Source organism: Uloborus diversus, unplaced genomic scaffold (genome assembly GCF_026930045.1).
Source record: "Uloborus diversus isolate 005 unplaced genomic scaffold, Udiv.v.3.1 scaffold_1091, whole genome shotgun sequence".
In the NCBI taxonomy this organism is placed as follows: domain Eukaryota; kingdom Metazoa; phylum Arthropoda; class Arachnida; order Araneae; family Uloboridae; genus Uloborus; species Uloborus diversus.
In genome coordinates this window covers 38685-53294 of record NW_026557756.1, presented here as the reverse complement: position 1 = coordinate 53294, position 14610 = coordinate 38685, and the positions used below count along the sequence as shown (strand labels likewise).

The following is a 14610-nucleotide window of genomic DNA, read 5'->3' as shown; positions in this document are numbered from 1 at the left end:
GATCAACAGATGCAGGAGACACATTTAAAATAAAATGAAGTGGTATAAATAAGACCTAAGGTATCACAGAAAATTACCACATCCGATCAAAATGTTAAAAGTTCTTTTTCTGGGACCGCAGACGCTTGTATTTCAAGAAAACAAAAATATTAGGCTGAAAATTGAGAATTTTACTATGGGAAATCCAAGCAAATAAACGTGTTTGGCAAAGGAAAGTTGGAAGAAAATATTAGCACAATGTTTATCGATAATTAAAATTTAAAAGGAAGATAGGGACGTAGCCAATCTGAGGGTAGAGTTGAGAACTCCAAATCCTTTTTTTTACGTCCTCAAGTTAGCCTGGAAATGAGTTGTTAAAACTTCGGATTTGAAAAAAAAAAAAAAATCCGAGAAAACGTTTTCAAACCCCATCCCTTGCTTTTTCGTCATTAAAGATGGCCTACACATGAGTATTTAGGACTGCACTTTCGAAAAACCATAAAAGTGCTCCTAACGTAACACCTGAGAAACGCCCTCTCAATTAATCATTCACGGTCGAATAAATTTCGTCTTTAGACTTTGATTTTAAAAAACTCCCTGGGAGGTCTCTCGAACCTGTCCTCCTCCTATAATATTACCGAAGGTCCTCAAAAGTTTAATTGTTAAGGCTTCAATTCAGAAAATTTTTCGCGGGAGATCTCCGAAACCCCCTACCCTTCTAAGAGTATTGAAAATCTCCTACGATTGCGTGAATGGAATTTCAATTTTGAAAATTTACCAGGGGAGGATTCCGCAAAAACTGCGTTTTCTACAAATCGAAAATTTTTCGAGAGAATGCCCCCTCTCTCCCTCTCACTTACCAGGCTGATAAGCATGTTGGCATTTAGAAAGAGGGTTGGCTTTCAGAACACCCTCCCTGATGTACCTATCAACTACTTTCTCCAGGGTTTTGAAGGCCAAAGAAGTTAGATTGATAGGCTTGGAGTCTCATTCATCACCCTAATAGTGCCTTTGCTTTTCAACACTGCACCCACAGAGGTAATGCTGTCACATACAAAACAAGGTAACACAATATTCATTCACAACACTATGACATCTTTGGTACGTTTGTGACATTCAACAATGCATGTGATGATACTCATAGCGGAGAAAACCACTTCCATTTTTTGACACAACATGAGTGTCAAGGGACGTCTTCCATATTATCAACTTCCAACGCCTGTTCAATCCTCTGAATTGTTACATGCAAGTTGAACAGCTTGCGAGAAAGATCGAATTAATGGGGCGTTTACAGCAGTTGTGGTACAAATAATGTAGGACATCATAGGAGACTGTTATGCTTCAATATTCAAGCTAAGAGTGGCTCAACAGTGAACTAAAACCTTCATTCATTTGCGATTTTTTAGTAATAAATGATTATTCTGCTTTCATTTTATAATCACTTTCTCACACGAATGCTGTCCTGGCGTATACAAAATTCCGTTTCATTCTGATAATTCCTTTTTGGAGCTTCGACTTTTTTTGTTATAGTGTGTACAATGCAGCATTTTGTAAAAGAAAATGAAAAAAGAATATACATATTATTTTCAAAGAACCTAGTTCTACTTTTTATTTAATGAAATAACATTAAACATGAATTTAATTAAAAACAAAAATTTTATACCAAATAATTACTTTTTTCTTTTGGCAGATTTTTTTTTTTCTGAAATGTAGGGCGACATATTTATCTAACACTTTATGAGACTGACTCTATTCTGTGGTGAGAATGTAGTTTAAAGTAATACTAATAAAGAGCTCAACTTCATCAAGAGAATATTCTTTATTATTATTATATTATTGTCAATTTTACATAAATGAGACAAAAATGATAAGGACTCCTGGTGTTGAAAGGATGAATGCTGGAAGCTCTTCATATTGCACATTCCCATAGGAGGCCACGTAATTCACTTAAGGTTCCTTTTCTGTGAAAAAAAAAAAGAGCATTTTTAATTTAAACTATAATACATTAGCAGAAGGATAGGTATCAGGATTTGAGATGAATTGGTGGAGCAGAATTGATCAGGAAGTTCATACTGATCCAGATAGGTTAGGGTGTTGGTGAGCAAATGAAAAAGTTTGGGAACTCCTGCTCTAAGTGCTTTTAGACTTTTAATGTTTGTACAATTAATATTTTTCACTATACATAAATGTATGTTTCTATGCATACAGTAGATCTCTCTTAATATGATCATGTTTCATACAAAATCACGGCTAAAACGAACATTTTGTTTGTCAAGTTTGGCTTGCTATCTAATTACATTAGAAATTTCAAGTAGAATACGTACAATAAATTGAAAGTCTAGGCTAAGAAGAACAAAAATTGCTGACCTCTTTACTTGAAATGTTCGTGGTTGAATACTGTAATTTTCTTTTTTGGAAATTATTCATTATTTTGTCAGGTAGTAGAAGTAACATTGTGTATTGGGAAGAAAATATTAAATATTTTGGATAGAAAATAAAGACCGTAACCGTACATTTGTTTACCCGTGGACATTTTAATTTACTCGGAGATAAAACTGTTCATATTCCTTTTTCAATATTTTCCAAAAACATTCATTGAAAGAAATAAGTATTTTTTCCTGAATGTACTAATAGAATACAATATGTGTTTTAGTAGTAATATTTTCTAAATACATAGGGAGGTTTTTACAGTATTACTCATTCACGGCTGTTACGAATAAATTCGTGGATTTTTGACATTTCGTATTAACCAAGTTCAACTGTATATATATATGTATATATATATATATATATATATATATATATATATATGTACGTAATTTTAGAAGTTAAAAAAAAATCCTATTTTCAAAATATGATTGCAATTTAAAACTTTTTTTTCCACCCAATTATTAATGCTGCGCTTTTAATATGTTTTGCTTTGTACATGGTATCTGCTACATTTCAAGTTTTGAAATCCAAGACTATCCCTGACTTCTGCTCATAACTTTCCATGACTCACAGCATGGAATTTTCTCAGAAAAAAAAAATCACAAGAATATCTAAATTACTGTTTAGTGAAAATTTAATTGCAACCACCTGATCTATGCAACAATGATGAGTGATACACATCAATAATTATACAATTTTAACTCGTTTTTTTTTGCTACCAAGGATGTACATTAAATCTAAAAGTTTTGAAAATATTTCTTGGATTCCAATAAAGCACAGAATTATTATACATGTAAACAAATTTATATTTTTTTCTCTGAGAAATACGATATGATACGCAATAATTTCATAATAAAAGAAGCTTCAAACATGCAGCAATAAAATTGAAGCCTCATATGTATTTCTTTTGATTTTTTTAAAAATAAATATTTCATTTTATAAACAAACAAGGAATCTAAAACTTTATTTTTAAGCTAGTAGTTTTCTAAACAATGTATGACTAGCAATAATCTATAAATTATTAAAAATACGTTTACAATAAATAATAAAAAAATTAATAAAATATTAAATTAAAGTACCTAATTAACTTTCCACACATTATATTACTGCCAAAGTATTAAGATAGGTTATAAATACAGTCAGACCTCAATATAAGGTCACTTTTCTAAAGTCCCAGAGCATTGAATAAGACTTCTATGAAATGTATTATTGGTTATTGGATATGTGGTCAAAAGGTTGTAATAGAGTAATCGCTTATAAGGTCACTTTGCCTGATTTTCTCTAAATGATTTCAATGCCTAATAGATTTACTTCCAAAGAATTTTCCGCTATATACAATCCTTAAAAAGTGAAGTCATTTCTCCTACTAACGTAGCACAAAGTGCAGTAGAAAGTGATAAGAATGAAGCAGTAACACAAGCACTTAAGAGTAATGTCATGAGAAGTTTTTTTTTACTAGCCATAAGAGAGCTAAAGGAAATTTACAGAAAATATAGAAACCAATGCGCTTAAAGAAAAATTGCAATAGTTCTATATTAGATATATTTTAAGTAAGGTTAGTTAATCATCAGTAGTTTGCTTGGGCATAATTGTATGCAGCTTTATTCTAAATGAAATTTTTTCGAAGTCGTTTAAAAAAATTATTCCAAAATTGTAATGTATTTAAATTGATTAAATTACTATAACCTAATTAACTGAAATATTTGAATGTATTAAATATGCACAGAATTTATGCATATACATGCTTATTCATTATATGATAATCACGTTATTCAAGTTGTAAGGTCGGTTTCACTAAGTCCTGGGGGGTGACCTCACATCAAAATCAGACTGTATTGAAAAAAATTCCAAATTTGTGAATTTTGCAACATTTCCATACTTTTTAAAAATTTTACCCTTGAAAATTCCATGATTTCTGTATTTATTGATGTCCTAAACGTCCTTAAACAATTCATTAGACTACTTTCATTTTCTAAAATCTTCATTAACTTAAGACACTGCTGGAAACCAATTCTAAGAAAGTTCTTCTGCCTTTATATAGGAGTTTAGTAAGATCTCATTTGGAGTATCCCTACTAGCAAAATTTCTTGCATCAACCTTGACAGATCTTGATATTATACTGACGGCATCAATATTGATGTGTTTCATACTGCATAAAGTTTGCATAAAGATTAAAAAGCAATATTACAATAACAACACGTATGCAACATTGCATTCATCTTAAAATATCAATATTGATATTACCTTACAATAACAACATTGCATACATGTTGTCGCCGTCAAGATGATATTGATTTCATGCTGTCGCCGTCAAGGTAATTAGTACACAATAGAACAGGTGGACCTTCGTTGATACTTGCGCATGCGCACAGTTCTTTCTACCCAACATCCCTCGCATTGCTGGCACATTCTTCCTGCTTCGACCTCAATCGGTTCAGAGGTGCTGCACGTGGCGTTGCATTCTTTTAGGCTTCGTTAAGTTGGTTGCTTAGTTATTAGTCTGGAATAGTATTCTTTTAGGAAAAACTTATGAATGACTGATAACTATATTTGTTTATTAATATAGTACTAAACAAGTCATATCGCAGTCGATGTGCGATCAATGTTAGAAATGGCGAAAATAACTTTTTTCGTCCCTAGACTTTGAAACAAAGGACATGAAGCCCAGAATTTCGTATTATCACTTCAATCTCACGTAAGATTAATTTTATTCAATGGTATTTATGTTATTCTTTAAGATAAATTCATATGTTTTGTTCATGGGATATTTTCAATGCTGACATCCATTTGAAAATGTACTTATTTATTGTATTTATTTATTTATTTATTATTTTGCTACCTTTAGTGCTATAAAAACTTCCGCAATTATTCCTAACTAAGCATTTTATGTCTTTATAATACAATTAGAAGCATGAATTTAAAAAATAAGTCAAGTATTACGCAAAACGAAGAAACTTTCATTTTTTAAATTAAATCGCGAGTACTATTAATATCTTTATATGAATTTCCGATCAGATGTCAGCTTTAAGAAAATATTCGCAGGCTAGAAAACTATCTTGAAGAATAACAGAAATAAATAAAGAATGAAATTTAATTCTCGAGTTTGAAGTGAAAATAATACAAATAAATAAATGGATAAAACACCTTGCAAACATGCTGATTTCATACTGTCATGTCAATGTATCCTGACATTTTCCTGTCATATCAATACGTATGCAATATTACAAAAGCAAGATCATCTTGCCTAGACCTTGATTTCATGCTGTCATGACAACATCTTGATATTATCCTGTCATATCAATACGTATGCAAGATTACAAAAGCAAGATCATCTTGCCTAGACCTTGATTTTATGCTGTCATGACAACATCTTGATATTATCCTGTCATATCAATACGTATGCAATGTTACAAAAGCAGCCTACCTTGATATTTTCCTGATATTATGCTGCATACACCTTGTCAGTCAATATTGTGGCAGCCTGCTGACAGCATAAAGGGAGTAACATAACAACATTGAGGCAGTATTAATGCAAGATGATTTTTCTTGCATGTCAACCTTTATGCAATACTGAGGCAAGATATTTTGCTTACTGGGATGCTGTTCAGTTTTGGTCGCCTTATCTGAAGAAAGATATTTTCGTATTGGAAAGGGTTCAAAGAAGGGTAACTAAATTAGTAAGGGGACTCTCAGATTTAAATTATGATACCAGACTTAATAGGCTTAACATGTATAGCCTGGAGCAAAGGAGAGTCAGAGGGGACATGATTCAGTTATTTAAATTTATCAAAATGAAAGATGTAAATGGATTAAATTTTTGCGGGGAAAGCAGGACAAGGGGTCATTGTTTTAAGCTATTTTAATTTCAGGCTAACTTGGAAATCAGGAAAAACTACTACTTTAGCAGGGTCGTGGGCACTTGGAATAGCTTACCGGAAGAGGCGGTAATGAGCAAGGGAGTGGATAGCTTTAAGAGGGCCATTGATCTTCATTGGGGACTAATTAATTGACTAGGACCAGCCTAGCTGGGCCCAGAGCCTGTTGCTGGTCGTCACATTTGTATTTGTATTGTATATTGTATATAATTTGTATGAGTTACTTGAATCAACATGGATGCAAATGACTTAAAATTTTCGAGTTGAATGAGAGCGGTAAAATTAAAAACCTACAAGCCATCAACTATACATATATGGAAGGCTAAAACTAATTCTAAACACATAATTATAAATGTCCAAACAGTTGAACCACACAGTAAAGAAAAACGAGTGAGTATTATAGAAACAGCTGCAACCGGATTTCGTACTGACATGTAAAAGCGTAAGAACAGGTTAGATGCATAAATTTTGCACCTAATCTGTAACAATACGATGATGCATGTTCTTGAACTCAAAATCCAAAACCAGTTGTCAGTTTCCATGATTTTTGAGCATTTTTTGCTGAAACCATTTTTAAGCACATTCAAAATCCATGAATTTTTCCCACTTTCTAGGTGCATGGACACCCTGTTTGTATATCGTACAAACTATTTGTTTGAAAAGTGGTTAAGCCCATTTAGTAGGCAGTTCATAACAGATTTCGCCGAGATATATCTGATATCTATTCTATGATATTTTGGACATTTATTTTTTCAACTGCAGTATTTTCAATATAAAAATCATATTAGTCACAGTAATATTCTTTATTTATTATTGAAAATAATCAAAAAGTTATATACTATATTTTCATGATGTATTAATACATCATTAATATAAAAAAAAGTAATGTAATTTTAGAAATATAACAAATTTAATTCATACTAAAAGTGCCCAATTAAATATTAACCGTTGGTCGGGAAAAAAATTGTTCTATGATTGTGCACCGACTAATAATTATTTTTAATTTTTGAATCATATAACTGTGTAAAAGTAGCTGACAGAAGAAAAATTAGCAAAATATCTAATGCTAAATTAACTTCATTAAAATAGATAAAAGTATAAAATAGAATATTAGATATAAATAATGAAAGAAACCTTAATTTTAAGTCTACATATTGCAATAATAACATAAGAAAACAAAGAGTGATTTGAGGATGTATTTAGTAGTTTGAAGACTTTAGTTTACGCTGATTGAAAATATCGGAGATATAGCAAAATATCTGATATATATCAAATTATTGGATATTTTCGAAAATATCATGATATTTTCAAACCCTGGTTCATATACATATATATACAGGTCATTCTTATAGAAACGTTGCTAGTAAAAAATATTTCTTAGCAAACAAATAAGTTTCTTTTTTCTCGGTTTTATTTCAAAGTATTGACTAATTTAAGTAAAAAAATTTTTTTTTTAAATTTCATTTTGATTAAAAACACAATGTTTTATAAATCTGTCCCCAGCATTTGGTTACCCTCACAATGGTCAATTTCCTTCACAGAATCGCAATGAAATATTTTTTTTAGCGAAAAGTGTAGTAATTTACAGTTGCAGGACTCATAGTAAGTGGAAAAAAAATATATAGGAATTTAAAAGGAAAAAAATATATAGGAGTTTTTGATAGCAAAACCTATAGGAGTTTGATACAACATATATAGGAGTTAGGTAGAAAATATGTAGGAATTTCGAAAAAGTATAGGATCTAGCAGTTATGTTATCAAAAAAAAAAAAAAAAAAAAAGCACACTATCAATACAATTCTATATCATACATCAGTCACCGATGCGAGAGCAAATGAATTTTTTTACCCACGGCCGCTTATGAATCTTGTTTGTTTCAGACAATTTTAATTCAATTTAGCAAAATTGTTTGTGGGTGATTTTCTATACCCGTCGACTCCATGTCTCTCTCGTCTCACGGGTTTTGTTGGACATATCAGGAGAAAATCATTACAAAAAGTGCACAACACTCTGCCTCCCCTTCCTTTAACTATTTACAGAAGAAAAAAAAAACTAATTTTACTAAACAAAGGCAAAGAAAAAAAGACTGTTCTAATGCATCAAGATTTGTGGGAAATGGTCAGCTTCATATGCTTGATTAAAATATTCAGCAATTTCTTAATGTTAAAACTGGATTTCGTTTCATTTTTGAGGAATTGATTCATTAAAGTGGCTGATTCAATTACCCGGCGCTCACTGTAACGGCATTATCCATAATGTGTGTATTATTATGTTAGTTAATGTGTGTATATATGTACACGCCATGTATAAAGAGCGAATTTGACTTAATCTGCCAAAAGTAAGGCGGCGTTGAAAGAATTGAAGTACTGAAACTTTTATATGTTTAATTGGGGTCATTCGTAATATCAGGGTGTGAAATTTTTTTCACTTATCTTATCTGAAAGCTGAAATAAGCAACTGCATAAAAACAGCCATAATTAGAAAGTGTACACTTTCTATTCAGCATTCCATGACTTATTACACACTAAATAATTTGAAATTTTAAGGAACTGAGTAATAGGTGTTTGACAATTTCCTTGATAATTTACTCGAAATAGTTCCCTTTCAACTCTATGGAGAGATAAAAAATATTGTGTCATTTGTAGCCTGCTGCAGGAGATAATGAATTTACCGTTTTCAGGCCATGTAAAGCATTAGAAAAAGTAAGTATTAATGGGAGTTTCATTTTCTCTTTCTGCATCATAATCACTATTCATCGGTTACCCCCTTGCCCGTCAAAAATTTGAATCCAAAGAGTCTTTTTCTACTTTTGGACAAGATGGATGTATCATTTTGAAAACAATCCAGTAATTCCAAACTGAAATTAACAAGAATTTTTTTTTTTTTTTTGGTGTTAAAATCATTTGTTAATTCGGGGTTTATTATTCGTCAAACAGAGGTTTTTGCCTTCATTTTATTCTGGAGAAAAAATATCGCAAATGTTAAATAGCATTTCGTTAAATTGGTGTCCGACTGTATGTACCTTACCATATGAACCTTTCCTGCACAAAAATGCCTTCTCAATGTATCATTTCAATGCAAAAATGCCTGAGAGAATAGTGAACTGGAGCATTTTATACACAAGATCATCATTCATATGCTTACCTGTAGATGACAGCAAATAAGAGTATTTTTTTCTTTTGTGGCAGAAGGGCAAATTGATATTAGAACCATCAGATTAATAATTTGGTTTCACCTGCTGCTGCTGCTGACAAAGAAGCTGTAGGAAGAGTTCCTAGAAAAAGAAAATAATTACATTTTAAAACTAGTGAAATCTTATTATCTAATTTAGTTAATTCTAAAATTGACTAATTTTATATTTTAAAACATTAGGGATGTGTCCATGAACGAACGGGTCTAAAAGAACCAGGGTTTAAACTGGGTTCTTTAGCATAAACGCAAAAACTAAGGGAAAATGCTGAAATATTATTATCATATATTTATATACATATGCCTCAGTCTGTTTCATCTCCAGTTGAAAATAAAATTCATATTCCACGTGTGACATGTTTGAAGAAATAAGTACAGCAGCTATCATACATTTTTCCCTTTTTATAACATCAGTTTTTTATTTCAGCAAAAAAGGGAAAATACATTGTTGTATTTCCGCAATTGAATGTGCCGTTATGCTAGTGTAAAAAATGCGACCGTAGCGGAAACTCTGAAAGAACGAATCCTAAAAATGAACGAGTCAGAATGAACTCCTAAAAAATTAACGACCATTCTTTTGAAAATTGTATTGATGCACTTGTGATAAAATCTTTTTTTTTTTTAATTACAATCATCTTCAATTTTTTAACTCTCAATTAATTGCAATTTTTTTTTCTACAGGTAGTATAACCATTTAGAACCATTTTTGTTTTCAGCTTAATTCACTATTTTTCTTTAACCATTACAGTTCATTTGCATTCTTTCAATGTGTCGATTAGTCATGTTTGGTGTAACTTGTTTTGGCTGTAGATTAGAAATAGGAAATTGATTTTTCTGAAAAATGGGGTGGATACCCCATTCGGCAGCTGTTCAGAAGGGTTGGGGGGACCTTGAAGGGAACTGTTTTAACATTGTCTATGGGCTAAAAAAATTAAAGCGAAATTTGGCTGTTAAGAGGGGTGGCCGCTCGAAAGGGTTTTACTGTACAGTATAGACCCTCCTTTTAGACAGTTTAAGATTTGACAACTTTATTTTATTTTACGCAGATGCGGCAATGCAAACAGATAAAATGTTCCCTCTCTTTCAAAATCCAAGCTCCTAAAGATTGCAGATGACACATAATCAATCTGCATATTGGCATGCTAATGATTGAGCATGGGCCACATTTTATGCAATTGGTTCCAGAGCTCTTTCCAGAAGTCATTAAACTCACAGGAAGAAGAGCTTTTAGGAGTGACAAAAGAGGCCAAAACCGACGTCGGTGACGCACAACCAAAAACATTCATGTTGAAAATTTTGAGCCATTCCTAGACAATAGAAATGATCTTTCTAACTTGTTAGTGAAGGAATATTTTATCATGGAAATGATGCGAGTGATCATAGGTGCGGTAATGCTCCAAAGAATTAGAGAAATTTGTTTTAATGACTGCCAAAACAACTACCACAGCCAGTTCCTCTTTAAAAACAGAACATGAAATTTATGGTTTTGTTATGCATGTTGTGCATAAAAGTCGATATAAGTACACATTAAACTTATGCAATTAGTCATCACTAGAATGAAGTTTTTTTTTTTAATCTACGGAACCTAACCCCTATTTTAACACTAATACTAGGTCTCAATTTAAGCGGCATTCCTGTCGAACGTAACCCCAGCGCAAAACGAGGGTCTACTGTATTCTATATTCGCCAAGATATTGTATTTAGAGCAGCATACATTTTCTGAAGGCTTTGATCAATAAAACACTGAGTCTTGCAACTTACAACAAATTGAAAATATGTACTAGAAAACATTCTAAGCATAAATTAGAAATTACACATAAATAAAGTACTTATACACATTAAACATCAGATCTTAAAAGTATTAACTTCCAGGTGCCGTAAGTTAAATTTAGTTTGGAGGTACAGAACAAGAATATCCGACATAGTATTTAATGTTTAATCTGTTGCTTAGAAAATTTACACATAAAGCTCATCCACTTTCCATATCACAATCAATATTGATTTTTGAATCATCACAGTTTAAATTTTATACATTAACATAAAGTTACAAGATTGCCAATGGCAATGTTCTTTTGAAATACTATACTTCCACACCATACTTTGCACAGGTTTATTTAATATATTTCTGGTAAAATTGTATTAATACATTTTTCATTAACTGAATTTTTAGCACTGAACTTACAAATTGAGCAATAGGTTGCTTTGTATGTTTAATGGTTTGAGCACAAAACAAAATAAATTTGTATGGGAAAAAAAAGAACTGGAACGCTAATGTAAATGTACCAAAAAATTATTGTTTGTTTTATAGCTAATAAATAAAAGTTTTATCGTACAAAACGTTAGACAACACCAGGCCATGGCACATTATATGATTTAACGGTTCTGGCTCAAGATGAAGATAAATCTCGAAAAAAAATCTGATCTGGAAGCATTAATGCACATTTGACAATGAAATTCTTACCTGTTTATTCAAGTACAACGGTATTCATCAATCCACGATGGCATCTAACGGTTTTCCCAGCAGGAAACGGAAAGAACCCCATCTGAAAAGACAGAAAAAAGATCCTGAGTAAAATTGACTATGAAATGATTACCAGTTTTTTTAGCAAAACATGAAATTTATATCGTACACAGCAGTGGCGTAGCTAGACTCGACTTTCGGGGGAGGTTACTTCTTTTATATATATATATATATATATATATATATATATATATATATATATATATATATATATATATATTAAATATATATATATATATGTATATTTAATATATATATATATATATATATATGTATAATCGCTTGGAATTTTTTCCTTTTCTTCTTTTTTTTTCTTTCTCTTCTCTCTTCTTTTTCTCTTTTTTTTTGAGACTAACTTTTCGGGGGGGGGGGGGGTTTGTCCCCAAAACCCCCCCCTTAGCTACGCCCCTGGTACACAGTTTGAGAAAGAACGGCTGTGAAATAAATTGTTAACGTACCTTTCCAGCATAAAAATACCTAATAATGCATAAATGAGTGAATTAATCATATTTTACACATCAACATTAAAATGCAAACCTGCTGCTTACAGCAAACTCAATAGTGGATAAAGATTCGACATGCAAAAAGAAATTTGTTAACATACCTGAAAAATATTTCGTGTTTTCAAAGCCAACGGTCCAACGGACAACCTTTCATTTTGCCGCGCAGAAATGCCCAGTGAGGAGACATGGCGTGCTTTGCTTGGAACTTGGCGAAATAGGTTATCGCCAATATATTTGGCATTCTGAAGGAAATGGTAGCAACCATCAAAAAGTGCCTAGTGAACTTTAATGCCTACCGAAGCAGACGGAGAAAGCCTTGGCCTGCACCAGGCTGTTGTGCTGATGAAGAAGAAGTAAGATTGCATATGTGTAGCATTACGAAAAATTAACAATGAAACACTGCAAAATGTATCTTATAGATGTGTGTCACATTACGAAAGGTACACACGTCGAACAATTGTAAGTGAAAAAAAACTTTCACAGTTTAAATTTTTATGTATCATTTATAGTGCTAAGTGTAATAGCTTATGAAAGATAAATTTTTAAAACTGGGATATTCTTTTATGCTAACCCTGTATTTTTGTCTCCCACTCAATTACAGAATGCAATCATGGTGGCTTTATTTTTGTGGGCCACATCTTATTGGTTTTGTAGCATAATTTCATAATTCTTTAGGGATAATTGTACAGTTTATCTCAAATACCGAGCAAGTGCCAAGCTCTAAAATGTCAAAAAAGCATTTTCAGGATCATAATAAAACTTTTTGATACAGTTTAAACTAAAAGAAATACACATTTTACCGTTTGACCACTGATGATATGGAAAGCCAAACATCCGGTTTATAGGCGAAAATGGATGCATCTATTATTCTAAAGGGGTGGTAGTTTGTTCGTTACAGATGTGCGCTTTTGCCTCTTAATTATTTAGATGCACCTTAGCAAAAATGGCAATTTGTTCACAGCAATAATGTTTTAAATCTAAACTACTCTCGATCTATCTTCTTACTACAAAAATCAATTGATTTATTTTTTTACAACATAGTTTTGAGCTTACCATTTTGCTTTTACATTTTAGAACAAAATAAAATCATTTTCTTTTCTTTTTGTTATTTCCATAGAGACTCTTTTTGTTTCACCTCATTTTCAACATTGATAATGCAATTAATTAACAAGACCCAGTGACATTATAAAAAGCTTGCATCAAAATCCCATCAATATTTTCCTTTCTCCTCAACTAGATTTATTCAGCTGGAACCGTCCTAACTTGGCAGCTTGCCAGATTACACTCCTGCTGTAGTCAGACTGAAGGTATATTTCTTTCAGTAACTGTTCCTATAGAGCAATTTAACATGGTATTGTGTCTTGAAATTCGAAAACGTGACAAGACAGGTTTCTGAATTAAACCATTTGATTAATATGGCACAAAAGAAACCTAATTTTGAATTGTAAAACCAAAACCTAAATTATACAATATTAAGACAAACAGTATATCAAACAAAATTTTCTAGACAAGATAATAAATTAAATACATAAGTGAGAAGGAAAAAAAACTTAGATGTTAGTTTTTTATTTAAATCTTGCATTCTATAATAATTTGAAAAATTCAAGAAGGGGTTTTTTTTTTTTTTTTTGAAATTTTTGTATGAGTTTTGAAGACTGTACTGCCGTTAGCAATATCTGCAGAAATGAGTTTACAAGGTATTTGAAGAAATGTGTGTTAGATTCAATACTAACAATAGGGAAATATTGGAGTTAGAAGTTTTTTTTTGCACTTTTTTTCATGACTATTCAATTTACTTTGATACATTCTTTTTCAGAAATTAAGCTTTGTAGCCCAATTTTTTCAATGATAAACAATATTAAATGCTTGCAAATTTCTCAATACTTATCTGTAACTTTTTAATTTGATACCTTCATCGTTGTGGGCAAGATATCTTGTTAGACCTTCTTCGCGGCGCGCTAAAAATGAGATAAATTATCCTCTACAAATGATTTTGTTTGTGTCTAGTTTGCACTATGATCAGATCTTATTAGGACATTCTAGTCCATATGCCCGCACAAAATTTCTACAAGATGGAACAAAGGCCTGCCTTTGTCATGATGAATGTTAAGTAC

The 14610-nt window shown here is 31.6% G+C and overlaps 1 long non-coding RNA gene across 1 annotated transcript; it reads right to left on the bottom strand.

Moving 5' to 3' along the window:
* Positions 1–1847: 1847 nt before the first annotated feature.
* LOC129232111 (uncharacterized) lies at positions 1848–12061 on the bottom strand. The gene is made up of 3 exons (XR_008581325.1): positions 11934–12061; positions 9428–9557; positions 1848–1940 (listed from the first exon to the last, which is right to left on the bottom strand). It is a non-coding gene; the product is annotated as an uncharacterized LOC129232111 (long non-coding RNA).
* Positions 12062–14610: the final 2549 nt, after the last annotated feature.